The sequence below is a fragment of the Molossus molossus genome, unplaced genomic scaffold (genome assembly GCF_014108415.1).
Source record: "Molossus molossus isolate mMolMol1 unplaced genomic scaffold, mMolMol1.p scaffold_m16_p_11, whole genome shotgun sequence".
NCBI classification, from domain to species: Eukaryota; Metazoa; Chordata; class Mammalia; order Chiroptera; family Molossidae; genus Molossus; species Molossus molossus.
Window position 1 is genome coordinate 937443 of NW_023425346.1, and position 10993 is coordinate 948435.

Genomic DNA, 10993 nt, shown 5'->3' on the forward strand with positions numbered 1-10993 from the left:
AGCCTTCTGCTATAATTGAGTTATATATATATATATATAAAACTCAATTATAGCAGAAGGCTGTACAATCCACATGAGCGGTGCACCTTGAGGGCCCAGCTGGGGTGATCAGGGAGGCTGTGCCACTGGATCCTATAGGACATCTACTACAATAGGCCACCCTAGGAAGCCTAGGAGACATAGCAACTTTACTTAATACATAGAAAAAAACACAGGGAAGCAACCAAAATGAGGAGACAGATATGTTGCAAATGAAAGAACAGAACAGAACTTCAGGAAAAGAACTAAATGAAATGGAAATAAGCAATCCAACAGATGTAGAGTTCAAAACACTGATTATAAGGATACTCAGTGAACTCAGTAAGAATTTCAAGGAACTTAGTGAGGGCCTCAAGAGCATAAACAGGGACCAGTTGGAAATGAAGGAAGCACTAACTGAAATAAGGAATAATTTACAGGGAATCAATAGTAGAGTCAGTGAAGCTAAGAAGCAAACCATTGATTTGGAATATAATGAAGAAAAACCAGAGCAAAGAATCCAAAAAAATGAGCCCAGCCAGTGTGGCTCAGTGGTTGAACATTGACCAAGAGGTCACCGATTCAACTTGTAGTCAGGGCACATGCCCAGGTTGTGGGCCCAATCCCCAGTGGGAGACATGAAGGAGGCAGCCAAATGATGTTCTCTCTAATTGATGTTTCTATCTCTCTCTCCCTCTCCCTTCCTCACTCAAAAAATCAATGAAGAAAAAAAATGTTTAAAAAAAAAAAAGGAGGATAGTGTAAGAAGCCTCTGGGACAACTTCAAGAATATCAACATTCGCATCATGGGAGTGCCAGAAGAAAAGAGAGAGAGCAAGAAATTGAAAACCTACTTGAAAAAATAATGACAGAAAACTTCCCTAATTTGGTGAAGGAAACAGACATACAAGTCTAGGAAGCACAGAGAGTCCCAAACAAGATGAACCCAAAGAGGACCACACCAAGATACATCATCATCAAAATGCCAAAGGTTAAAAACAGAGAATCAAAAGCAGCAAGAGGAAAGCAATTCATTACCCACAAGGGAGCTCCCATAAAACTGTCAGCTGATTTTTCAAAAGAAACTTTGCAGGCCAGAAAGGAGTGGCAAGAGATATTCAAGGTGATAAAAAGCAATGACTTACAACTGATATTACTCTATCCTGCAAAACTGCTCTTTAGAATTGATAGACATATACAGAGTTTCCCAGAGAAGAAAAAGCTAAAGGAGCTCATCACCACCAAACCAGTATTATATGAAATGTTGATGGGTCTTCTTGAAGAAGAACAAAAATATGAACAATAAAATGGTAATAAATACACATCTATCAACAATTGAATCTACAAACAAAATGAGCAAGCAGAACAGAAACAGACTCATAGATAGAGAACTTTTTGTTGGTTGCCAAATGGGATGGGGGTTGGGGGATGGGGAGCCCACATAGCATCAGACAGTGAGAATCAGAGGTGAATCGGCCCACTGTGGGGACTCAGCACTATCCCAGGCTAAAGCCAGTGCCTGGTTACAACACCAGCCTGGGAAGCTCCCTTGAGTGTGGGAGCTGGAGAAGCCACAGAGCAGAATGGCCCACCTGAGGAGGGGACTCAGGATCACACAATGAATCTGAGGGTCCAGGTATTCCCTGAGAGATCTTTGATGAAGGATAGTGAGAGTGCCTGGGGAGAAGGCACATTTCTCCCCACCTCTAGCAAAGAGGAGGCATCACGTCCCCAACCCTGGAACAGCTCTGGGCTGGAAATCAGCACCCCAGTGGCAGGGCCTGGATGCACTGGGAATTCCCGCATCTGGCCTGGGGAGAGCCTGGGAAGAACACCCCACCCCCCACCAGCAAGAGCTAGTCAACCTGAAAATTAAAGAACCAAGCAGGGTATTTGTTTTTTCCCTTTTTATTTTTCTATTCTCTCCTGCATGGGGTGGCAACCAGGGGGTGCCAGAAACCCAGGCAGAGCTGAGGCATTGGAAAGAGAGGAAGAGAATGCCTGCCTCTCCTATAAACTACAAGTACCACATCAACACAAATCTGTTTAAACCACCCTAACTGGACCTGATACTCTGCAGAGCCAGTGCTGTGGGGGAGGGGAAAGCAGCCTAGAACAAATACTTACAGGTGACCAGCCCCTAAAGTGACCGACCTACTGACCTAGGGAAGCCCTACCCATAGGCCTCCCTGGGATCTCGCCTGGCGGGGCTTCAGCCAGGAGGCCAAGGACCAGGCAGGGACAGCAATTCACATTGGCCTGCACCAAAGAGCTGCCCAAGAGGACAGGGACACGTGCCCAAGGAGCCAGATCTACAACATTGGAGCAAAATTCCGGTGAAGTCCATAAAAAGCAGATCCAAGCCTTGGCTGGTTTGGCTCAGTGGTAGAGTGTTGACCCGCAGACCAATGAGTCCTGGGTCCGATTCCAGTCAAGGACACGTACCTCGATTGGGCTCTGGTCGGGGTCCTCTGGGAGGCTACTAGTCCCTCTCACGTTGATGTTTCTCTCTCTCTCCCTCCCACTTTATCTGAAGATAAATACAAAAATATCCTCAGGTGAGGATTAAAGAAAAATAGCAGCTTCCTGGCCAGTTTGGCTCCGCGGTTAGAGCATTGGCCTGCGGTCCTGAGAGACCCGGGTTCGGTTCCCGCTAAGGGCACGTACCTCAGTTGCAGTTTGTCCCTGGCCCTGGTTGGGTTGTGTGGGTGGCAACCACTCGATGTGTCCTTTTCACATCGACGTTTCTCTCTCTCTCTCCCTCCCACTCTATCTGAACAAAATATGGAAGAAAAAAAATGTCTTTGGGTGAGGATAAAAAAAAAAATAGCAGCCCTGGCCAGTTTGGCTCAGCAGTTAGAGCATCAGCCTGTGGACCAGGGAGTCCTGGGCTAGATTCTAGCTAAGGGCGTGTACCTTGGTTGAGGTTTATCCCCAGCCCCAGTTGGGGTCTGGCGGGTGGCAGTCAGTTGATGTGTCTCTTTCACATCTCTCTCTCTCTTCCCCTCCCTCCCACTCTGACTGAAGATAAGTGTAAAAATATCCTTGGGTGAGGATTAAAAAAAAATTGAGGATCCAAGGGTTATTGTTGTTGTTGTGGTTGGTGGTTCTTTTGTATGTGTTATTTTAATATTTATTTTTAATTCAATATTTTTCTTCTTTTCTTTTCCCATTTTTTATTTTCCTATTCTTTCTTTCTTTCTTTCTTTCTTTCTTTCTTTCTTTCTTTCTTTCTTTCTTTCTTTAATTTATCCTCAGCCGAGGACATTTTTTTCCATTTTTTGCACAGAGTGGGAGGGAGAGAGAGGAAGAGAGAGAGAGAGAGAAACATCGATGTGAAGGGACACATCGAGTGGCTGCCACCCGCACGACCAACCAGGGCCAGGGACAAACTGCAACCGAGGTACATGCCCTTAGCGGGAACCGAACCCGGGTCTCTCCGGACCGCAGGCCGATGCTTGAATGGGCCAGGGCAATTTTAATTTATCATTATTACTTTTTAAAATAATTATTTTTATTCCAGTCATCATTTTCTACCTTTTATTTTTTTATATTTACCCTATTTCTGGTCTCTGCCTTCTTTACTTTCATATTTTTCCTCTCTCCTAAATCTTTTGGTCTCACACCTTCTAGTATTTGTGTATGTGTGTTTCAGCTTGTTTCTTTGTATTTTAATATTTTTGTTGAGGCTGGTGCTTGTATCATTGTTGATGCTGACTTTTTTTTCAGGTGCTTTTTGGTTTGGTGTGGTTGTGCCTTGCATTCTTTACTTTCATTTTTTTTGTCCCTCTTCTTTGGTCTCACACCTCCTTGTATCCTTTTTGTCTGTGAAAGTGTTGTTTTTGGTTTGTTTGTCTTTTAATTTTTTTTTTTCGAGGAAGATGCTTTTATTATTGCTGATATTTGGTAGGAGGGCTCTCTTTGTTTGTTCTCTCAACACCTATATAGCAGTGGGCATGACAGGGTCAACAGGGTTGACAGGGTTGGGGTTGAGACTCACAGTTTACAATCCTGAGGGCTGACCTCACCCACAAATGGACTACAGCACCCAGGACTCATATTCAACAGGACAGACCACATAACCCACACAAGGGGCATTCTTAGAGCACCCAGCTCAGAATATCAAGGAGCCTACTCCGCTGGGTCCCACAAGAAGGCCACAACATTGAGTCTGGGAGGCATAGCAATCTTATCCGATACACACTGACCTGCCTACACATCCCAACATGCCTCACCTGGCCCCGAACTACCAGACTGCTAAAATGGTGAGGCGAAGAAACAGCCCTCAAGTGTAAGAAAAGGAGGAATCACCAGAAAAAAAAAAAAAAAAAAAAACTGCATGAAATGGAGGCAAGCAGTTAATCAGGTAAAGAATTCAAACCAATTGTTTCAAGGGTGCTCAAACAACTTAGAATTACAAGCAACTTAATGAAAACTACACTCATATAAACAAAGAGATAGCACCTGTGAATAAAAATCAAATGGAAATGAAGAATAACATAACTGATATAAAAAATACCCTGGAATGCCCTGCCAGAGTGGTTCAGTGGATTGAGCATCATCCATGGACTGAGAGTTCCAGGTTCTGTTCCTGCATATACCTGGGTTGCACACTTCATCCCCAGTAGGGGGTGAGCAAGAGGCAGCCTATTGATGTTTCTTTCTCGTATCAATGTTTCTTTTTATTTTTATTATTTTATTTGCATCAATGTTCCTATTTCTCCCTTCCTCACTCTGTGTAAAGAAAAATAATAATAATAAAATTAAATTTTTAAAAAAAATACCCCAGAGGGTGTTGCTCAGTGGTTAGAGCACCAGCCTGCAGACCAAAGTGTCACAGGTTTGATTCTGGTCAAGGGCACATACCTCACTTGCAGTTCGGTCCTCAACCCTGGACAGAGTCATGCTAGAAGAAACCAATTGATGTGTCTCTGTCACATCTATGTTTCTCTCTCTCTCTCTCTCTCTTCTTCCCACTCTATCTGAAGATAAATGGGAAAATATCCTTGGGTGAGGATTTAAAATAAGTAAATAAATAAATAAATAAAATAAAAAATACCCTGGAAGGATTTAATAGATTAGAGGAAGCTGAAGACTAAATAAATGAGTTAGATGACAAGGTAGAGAAAGACATCCAATTAGAGCAGCAAATGGAAAATAAATCAGAAAGCAGGAGGAGAGGGCCTGGCTGGTTATGTTCAGTGGTTAGAGCATCACCCCATGGACCAGAGAGGCCTGGGTTCAGTTCCCACTAATGGCATGTACCTCGGTTGCAGTTTTTCCCCAGCCTTGGTTGGAGTCACATGGGGTTGTGTGGGTAGCAAACACACGATGTGTCTCTCTCGCATCGATGTTTCTCTCTCTCTTACTCCCTCTCTCCCTCCTGCTTTATCTGAAGATAAATGCAAAAATGTCCTCGGATGAGGATAAAAAAGAAAGAAATAAAGCAAGAGGAGAGTTTAAGGGAGCTTTGGAACAATACAAAACATAACAACATTCTCATTACAGAGGTACCAGAAGGAGAACAATCAAATAAATAGAAAATCAAACAAAGAAATAATGACAGAAAACTTCCCTAATCTGGTGAAGGAAAAAGTCGCACAAGTGCAGGAAACACAGAGAGTCCCAATTAAGATTTACCCAAAAAGCCTGGCCAGTGTGGCTCAGTGGATTGAGCATCATCCTATGGGCTGAGAGGTCCTGATTGAATTCTCCATCAGGGCACATGCCTGGGTTGCGTGCTCCATCCCCAATAGGGGGCATGCAGGAGGCAGTTGATTGTTCTCTCTCTCTGTCCCTTCCTCTCTCTAAAAAATCAATAAAAAATATTTTCTTTAAAAAAGGTTTACCCCAAAAGACCCACACCTAGACACATCACAATTAAAATGGCAAACATTAACAACAAAGAATATTTTTCTTTATAATGGGAAAACATTTGTACATACACCAATGAAGAAAAGCAGTCTTCTGTCAAATGGAAAAGATTAAGATTCTTAAGGAGCTGATTTGGGGACCCACTACAATGTGAAGACTTGCTTTGTTGACTCAGATATTATGTCTCTTTATCTGACACTTGACCAGGCTTTTTTTTTTTTTTTTGTGGTAAGTGCCCCTAGCAGGAACCGAACCCAGGACTCTCTGGTCCGCAGGCCAATACTCAACTGCTGAGCCACACTGGCCAGGGATGAGCAGCCTTTTTAAATGGGTCTTCCTCCTGGGCTGGCGTTTCTCATCCCTTATGATATACAAGCTGGTGTTCCAGGTAGCCTGTGTTCCTCTTCTGTTTATCCAGGTACTTTCCCATGAAGCGTAAGAGATCAGTTTCCTTGTTGGCAGAAGCCATGGTCTTCAGGTCTAGCAGGAGGTTGGTTAACTTCCTCTCCAACCCAGAGCAGACTCCAGAGTTTGTACTCCAGTTCCCCAGTTATCTATGTCTGACCTCTTCATCACTGGAAGGCTGATTTTATTCACATTTTCTTAGATATCTTAGGAATTACTTTGCATGTTCCCTCTTCACCTCAGCTTGGTCTTCAAAGAATGTGGCACAAAGAGGTGCTCCCATGTCTTTGTTGTAATAATAGACCATCGATAAATAAGCATCACTGATGTGCAGCTCATAAGATGTCACGTGATGAATAGCAGCTCTGCAATCTTCAGAGAGGAGGCTGTGGTCCTGGGATGCATCTCAGCGTCAGAGAAAACCAGGCATAAACAGTGCTCAAGGAAAAGAATCTTAAAGGCAACAAGAGAGAGAGACAGAAATTTACCTACAAGGGAGTTCCTATTAGGCTGTCAGCTGATTTCTCAATAGAAACACTGCAGACCAGAAGGGAGTGGCATGAAGTGTACAAAGTAATGAAAAGCAAGGGTATGAATCCAAGACTACTTTATGCAGCAAGGCTATCATTTAAAATTGAAGGTGAAATAAAGATCTTCACAGACAAAAAAAAAAAATAGGCTATAGGAATTTACTACTACCAAACCAGCACTGCAAGAAATCCTAAAGGGACTGTTGAAAGAAGAAGAAGAGAGAGAGAGAAACTCAGGCATAAAATAAAAATGATGGCTGCCCAGTGTGGTTCAGTAGATTGAGCGTCATCTCATGAACTGAGAGGTCCCAGTTCAATTCCCCGTCAGGAAACATGCCTGGGTTGTGGGCTAAATCCCCAGTACGAGGCATACAGGAGGCAGCTGATCCCATGTATCTCATTGATGTTTCTATCTCTCTCTCTAAAAACTCAATAAAAACATTTTTAAAAAGAATAAAAATGGCAACAAATAAGTACCTATCAAAAGGAACCTTAGCCCTGGCCGGTTTGGCTCAGCAGTTGGAGCGTCACCCTGCAGACCAGAGAGTCTTGGGTTCGGTTCCCGCTAGGAGCACATACCAAAAAATAAATAAATAAAATAAAAAAAGAAAAGTAACCTTAAATGTAAATGAATTAAACCTGGCTGGTGTGGCTCAGTGGTTGAGTATCTACCCATACACCAAGAGGTCACCAGTGCAATTCCCGATCAGGGCACATGCCCAGGTTGTGGGTGTGATACCCAGTGGGGTATGCAGGAGGCGGCCCATCGATGTTCTCTCTCATTGATGTTTCTATCTCTCTCTCCCTTTTTCTCTCTCTCTAACATCAATAAACAAACAAAAAAAATGTAAATGAATTAAATGCTCCAATCAAATAGCATAGGGTAGCTGAATTGATAGCAAAACATGAACTACACATACACTGTCTTCAAGAGACTCACACAGGAGGAAAGTGAAAAGATAGGGAAAAAAATTCGCCCTGCCTGGTTTGGCTTGGCGGTTAGAGCATCGGCCTGTTGTCCAGAGAGTGCCGGGATCGATTTGTGCTAAGGGCATGTACCTCAGTTGCAGTTTGTCCCTGGCCCTGGTTGGGTTGTGCGGGTAGCAACCACTTGATGTGTCCCTTTCACGTCAATGTTTCTCTCTCTCTCTCCCTCCCACTCTTTCTGAACAAAAAATGGAAAAATGTCCTTGGGTGAGGATAAAAAAAAATTCCTTGTCAGTGGAAGTGGAAAAAAAGCTGGGTAGCAAGACTCATAGCTGACAAAACAGACTTCAACACGAAGGCCATAACAAGAGACAATGAAAGCCACATCATAATGCTGAAGGAACTGATACAACAAGAAGATATAATCCTGGTCAACATATATGTATGCACTCAATATAAGAGCACCCACATATATATATTTTTTCAAAACCACCTACAAGATTTTAAGGGAGTGATCAACAGCAACATAGTCATAGCACGGGACTTGACCACCCCATTGACATCACTGGATAGATCTTCTAGATAAAAAATCAACAGGAGACTTCTGGTCAAGATGGCGGCGTAGGTAAACGCGGTCTCACGTCCTCCCACAACCACATCAAAGTTACAACTAAACTACAGAACAACCATCATTCAAAACCACCTGAAATCATCCTGAATGGAAATCCTACAACTACAGAATTAAAGCAGCAGCCACATCCAGACTGGTAGGAGGGGCGGAGGCGCGAGGGCTGGTGGCAAGATGGGCTGGTCCCACACCCACGTCTGGCGGATAAAAATCAGGAGGATACTTGGGCTGGGAAGGTCCTTCCTGAGGACTGAGGGGTCCCCGTCCCACACCAGGTGCCCCGCTCAGGGTTCCAGTGCCAGGAAGAGAAATCCCTATAACTTCTGGCTGGAAAAACCAGCAGGAACTGAGGCTCAGGGAAGCTGAAGCGGCTGGAGCCCCAGGCAGCTCCTTAAAGGGCCCGCGCACAGACTTATCGGACTCTCTCCCTCTAAGCTTGGAGGGGAGGCAGCTCCAGGGGCGCTAGAGACATACAGGGAAGAACTGAGCTGTTTGGCAGTGGAGCAAGGGCTGGAGAGGGGGCTTTCTCCAGGACAAACATGCTGTCAGAGGCCTTTGTTCCTTTGGTGAGCCCTTCCCTGGGGCGGCAGATAGCTGCCATACCTGGGACTCCAGCAACCTGCCTCACACTGGTAAGCCCGCCCTGGTGACTCCCTGAGGCCCCGCCCCGTCCCACCCAACTTTCAGGCCCTCCCAAGCAGTTGCTAATTGCTTAACCATAGGATTGGCCTGTCTTGGATCCTGCTTCAGGTTTTCCTAAATTCTTTCAAACAAGCAGCATCTGGTCTCCGCTAGCCCCATACCGCTCATTACGTAATACACAGAAACAAACACAGGGAGGCAGCCAAAATGAGGAGACAACGAAACAGGTCCCAAATGAAAGAACAGAACAAAACTCCAAGAAAAGAACTAAGCAAAATGGAGATAAAAAACCTAACAGATGCTGAGTTCAAAATACTGCTTATAAGGATACTCCATGAACTCAGTGAGAACCTCAGTGAACGTAGTGAGGGCCTCAAGAGCATAAAAAAGGACCAGTCAGAATTGAAGGAGGCATTAACTGAAATAAAGAATAATTTACACAGATTCAATACTAGAGTAAATCCAAGAAGCAAACCATCGATTTGGAATATAAAGAAGCAAAAAACACCCAATCAGAACAGCAAAAAGAAAAAGAATCCAAAAAAATGAGGATAGTGTAAGGAGCCTCTGGGACAACTTCAAGCGTGCCAACATTCGCATCTTGGGGGTGTCAGAAGGAGAAGAGCGAGAACAAGAAATCGAAAACCTGTTTGAAACAATAACGGCAGAAAACTTTCCTAACTTGGTGAAGGAAACAGACATACAAGTCCAGGAAGCACAGAGAGTCCCAAACAAGATGAACCCCAAGAGGCCCACACCAAGACACATCATCATCAAAATGCAAAAGGTTCAAGACAAAGAGAGAATCTTAAAAGCAGCAAGAGAAAGGCAGCTAGTTACCTACAAGGGAGTTCCCAGAAGGCTGTCAGCAGATTTCTCAAAAGGAACTTTGCAGGCCAGAAGGGAGTAGCAAGAAATATTCAGAGTGATGAAAAGCAAGAATCTACAACCAAGATTATTCTATCCTGCAAAGCTGTCATTTAGAATCGATGGCCATATAAAGACTTTCCCAGACAAGAAAAAGTTAAAGGAGTTCATCACCACCAAACCGTTATTATATGAAATGTTGAAGGGTCTTTTTGAAGAAAAAGATAAAATATATGAGCAAATAAAATGGCACTGAATACATATCTATCAATAATGGAATCTACAAACAAAATGAACAGGTACATCAGAAACATTCTCATAGATACAGAGAACATTTTGTTGGTTGCCAGATGGGAGGGGGGTTGGGGAAATGGGTGAAAAAGGTGAAGGGATTAAGAAGTGCAAATTCATTGCTAGACTGACAAACCTCAAAGGGAAAGAGGTTGGGGGGGTGGGAAGAAATAAACCAAAGAACTTATCTGCATAACCAATGGACACAGACAATAGTGTGGGAAAAGGCGGGAGGGGGTGAGAGTGGGGAGGAGGGGGTCAATGGGGGAAAAATGTGGAACATCTGTAATACATTCTACATTCAACAATAAAGATTAAAAAAAAAAAAAAAAAAAAAGTTCAGAGCCAAAAAAAAACAAAAACAATTATAATTTCCCCATAAACTTGTGAATTAGTAAAATCTCAAGCCTGAGAATTGAGCTCATTAAATATAAATGACTGTGTTGGTGAGAACAAAAAAAATCAACAAGAAAACAGCATCCTTAAATGACACACTAGATCAAATAGATATAATTTACATTTACGGAACATTTCACCCCCAACCTGCAGAATATACATTATTCTCAAGTGCACATGGGACATTCTCGAAGCTAGACGTGTTAGGACACAAACTAAGTCTCTACAAGTTCAAGAAGATTAAAATCATCTTCTTGGATCACAATGGCATGAAACTAGAAATCAATTACAATAAGAAGACTAAATTTCCTGCAGACTAGATTATGACATACAGGGAAAATAAAGGTATACTTCTGTCTTTGCCAGGTAAAAACAAATAACTTCTGGTAGATTTTTAAATTGATATTTAGGAAAA